Genomic DNA, 3,915 nt, shown 5'->3' on the forward strand with positions numbered 1-3,915 from the left:
AGAGGTTAATATTCAGCCAGGATATTCCACCAGAGCCGGGAGTTTACTTGTTGGAAACATACTTTTGGCAAAAAGATTAGTGGATTTCTAATGTGATTTTTTTTTAAGTATAAGAACTGTTTTGGGCACATTTTATTAAATACATTTAAAGAAAACCAAACAAAAAACAGAAGAATGTAGAAAATAGTCTTCATTATTTGTTGAGAACCTGTACTGATTAGGAGACACTGACCTACTCAGTAAGAATGAAAGATCTAAAACACAGGGCCCCTGTTTTAGTGAGGACCTGGGAAAGCAGTACAAACAGATCAGCATTATTTCATGAGCAAGCAGGAAACCCTTGAGGATCCAGAGGTTGCGGGGGTGGGGGNGGGGGGTGGGGTGTGGGGGTGGGGGGTGGGGGAGAGCGTGTCATTGCCAACTGTGTTGAGCAAGCAAGACTGCCATTTCCCCAGAGTCTTCATTGTTTTCAGCAGACCATGATCATTATAAACCAAGGCTGGCTATGTCATGTTACAGTTGGTGTTCTGTCCCTTTGTAAGTGGACAGAGTTAGTGACTACATTTATGATGACAAATATAAACATAGTTTTGTATATACTTTAACCTACTAATATACATTATAAATATACATTATCACATTTTCATCTGTTTTTGAATCTACATGTTTTAAAAATCATACTTATACTGATACTACTATTTGAAGTTCAGACAGATTTCTGAACTTCGTATTTATAGCATACTCCTTCCCTTACCTGAGAAACCAGGCTCTTATTACCACTGACCTAATTAAATCACTTCTTGTATGTAGCTGAGCAGCCCCTGGTCCATCACATGTACGGAGGTATTCAATAGCACACATGAGCTCTGGCATACCATGGCTTGCCACCACAATCTGAGATACTGTATTCACATTGATCAGGCCATAATAATGGTCAACTTACATGTTACTTGCTTAACAAATATTTGACTGATTATCACGTCTCAATAACACAATGTTAGGGGCTTTATCAGAGCAAGATACTGTCAAAAGAAAAACATTTTCCATAATGTCAACAGTCTTAGGCTTTATTTCTCTGTTAAACTTATACTGTGTTCATGTCAAACTGAAGTCCACTCATTTTCCTTCCAGGAAATAGAAATGAACTATGCAAATGTATTTCAGATGAGGTTTGAGAAAGACCAAGGTCAATGAAAAGGAAGGAAGGGGTTTTCTGTTGACAGCTTAAATTGCCTCATTTAGTAATTTAATTATTTTCTCTGGATTTGTAAAAGAAAAACAGAGAGGTGTGTGAAGAAATAGTATAAAAGGAGGCAAAGGGCACACAGGAAAGAGTGAAGAGTCTTAAGAACATCCTTTAGTTAATTCACACTATTCCCTAGTTATACAAGTAGAAAAGGAGGCAGAGAAAGAAAGAGAAAATTTATTCTTTGTCCTTACAGTATTTAAGTGTAGGTAAACTTCTATGCAACAGAAAAGAATAAGAAATTGAGGTGGGAAAGAAAATCTTTATATTGCTTGTTGATGGAGTTTAAGATGTATTATTTGACAACGTGGTGCCTAGGCAATTTGAGCAAACAGCAAAACCAAAAAGTCACTCATACCTTCTTATTAAGAGTCACCGAAATAGATCATAAGATCCTTGTATGCTCTTTAGTCTGGACAGGTAGCTCATTTGGTAAATTGATTGCTTATACAGTTATAATTACCGGACTTTGGATTTCCAACACCTATGTAAAAAGCCCGGCACACCTGTAATGCCAGCACTGGAAAGGTGGAGCAGAGAAGGAGGATTTTTGGCCTTGTTGGCCAGTTGACCTGGCAAAATCAGTAAGCTCCAATCTCAGTAGGAGACCTCCACCAAACAAGTTAGGTGAGAATGAATGAGTCAGCTGACATCAATTTTTGACTGGCACACACTGAAATCTAACCACATACTCTGCACTTCCCCTACCCAGGGTTCTCTGACATTAAAGCATGACTTACTATCCCCCAAGAGAAGTACCCACTCTACACCAGGAAAAGAATCTAAACAAACAAGCATTTCAAGGTTTCTCTGCTCCTTCTTACTAGGTCAATCTGTTGATTTCAATTGTGCATTCTCTTGGCTGCCACTTTTCACAACCAAGCATAAAAACACACGAACTTCCTTGTTTGTTTCTGAAGGTTCCAGTTTCATCTAAAGCTTAGTATATCAAATCAATTTGCAAGGGTTTTCTCATTAACATGCCTTCTGTTGCAGGTGCTTTAGCCACCTATATATAGGCAAGCTATATAGGCAACCTAGCAACACACGAGGAAAGGATTCAGTCTTTTCTCTCCCATGAGATTCTTGTAGCTAAGTTATGACTTGGAGATAAAGCTGATTGTGTTATCACATATCTGATAGCAAGTTTATCAGCATCTGTGAACCAAGCATCAACAATCTGTGAATGTCAGCAAAATTATCAATGGTATGCGATGGCAGCAGATCCCATTCTAGAATCTATGAAGGTTCCTGCAATCCCATTTAGCTTTGCACCTTGGACTCAGTTAACAGGATGTAGGAATTTTGGCATCCTCCTTAATGCTGACTAATGTTCTGGCTTGTATAAATCTCTTCTGCTTATCACATTCAAGTCTCAAAATGGGGCAATTTCAAGGAAGCTTCCAAAACACATGGGTCTGTCTAGTCCTTCTTCGTACTACATAGCAAGGTAAATTGAACCCATAAGCAGCATTTTGTACCAGGTGCAACTTCTGGGTGGCCCTTGAGAAGGAGTCCAATTAGAATGCATTTCAATGATGTAGGAGAAAATTCACAGACAGCTGAATGAGCGTGGGAGGTTGGTCCCTGAGAGTTTCAGTAGTCCTCTGTGGACCGCAGGAGAAAAGCTTTCCCAGCTCCAGCTGTTGCTGAGACCTCAGCTCTGAGTTACTAACCAGTACACTTTGTTACACATTTTACTATTTACCTATTACATCTGGAATCCAAGGTAGCATCATGGACTGAGATGTGTAAGTTAGAACTCTTTGTCCACAGTATTCAGTGTTGACAAATTATGCTGTCAATTCTGCTTTTGGTGAAAGTAAGGGAAAACAAGCTTTAATAGGATTTCATAGTTTGGTGGTGTGATTCCGTGGTAATACAGTATGCTTGGGTGCAAAATTATTAGTAATATAATACTTTCATGTTGAGTAGTAAGATAGGAATGAGATTTCTGTCTGTGAAGATTAACTGAAAAATTCAAGGCCAGATTGTGAAATATAACATGAAGTTTTAAAGACCACCGTGTCAGATGAGAGCTCCCGAGAGATATGAATGTAATTCAATTCAATGAATGAGAACAAGGAAAGTTGGTGCAGCAACATTTAAGCATAAAGACACCGTGAAGCCTTTAATCCACCTTAGAGGCTGGGAGACAAAACATTTGCTGAGGTAGTGGAAAAGATACAGAAAGCGAAAAATAAGTCCCAAAGATGACATAATTAACTCTAAGTCAATGCTAGAGAGGAAGACAACATAAGAGTGAACGACTGTCTCAAAGGCTGAGATCAGAACAGAAACCAGCAGGAAAGCTAAAGGTAATAGTGCAGTGATAAATTAATTTGAATTTCTTTCTAATAAAGAGTGGGCTTTCCAAGACAGCTTTGGAAGCAGGTATTATTATGATTTTAAATGTAAAAAAGCCACACACACAGCAGCAATACAAATAATAAAAATGGGGTATCTATCTTCATTTCAGCCTACTAATATGTGGAAAAGCAGACATTGGTGTCTGGAGTTACTTAGAATATAGATGTATTTTTTACTCCAGGGGACAAACTATCTGTCCTTTGACTTTGTTACTTTGTCAGGCAACAGACAAATAATGTTATTAGTTTTTGTTGTTGTTGTTGTTTTTTGTTTTTTTGTAACTGCTCAAATAACCTTAT

The sequence above is a fragment of the Mus caroli genome, chromosome 17 (assembly GCF_900094665.2).
Source record: "Mus caroli chromosome 17, CAROLI_EIJ_v1.1, whole genome shotgun sequence".
Lineage (NCBI taxonomy): Eukaryota > Metazoa > Chordata > Mammalia > Rodentia > Muridae > Mus > Mus caroli.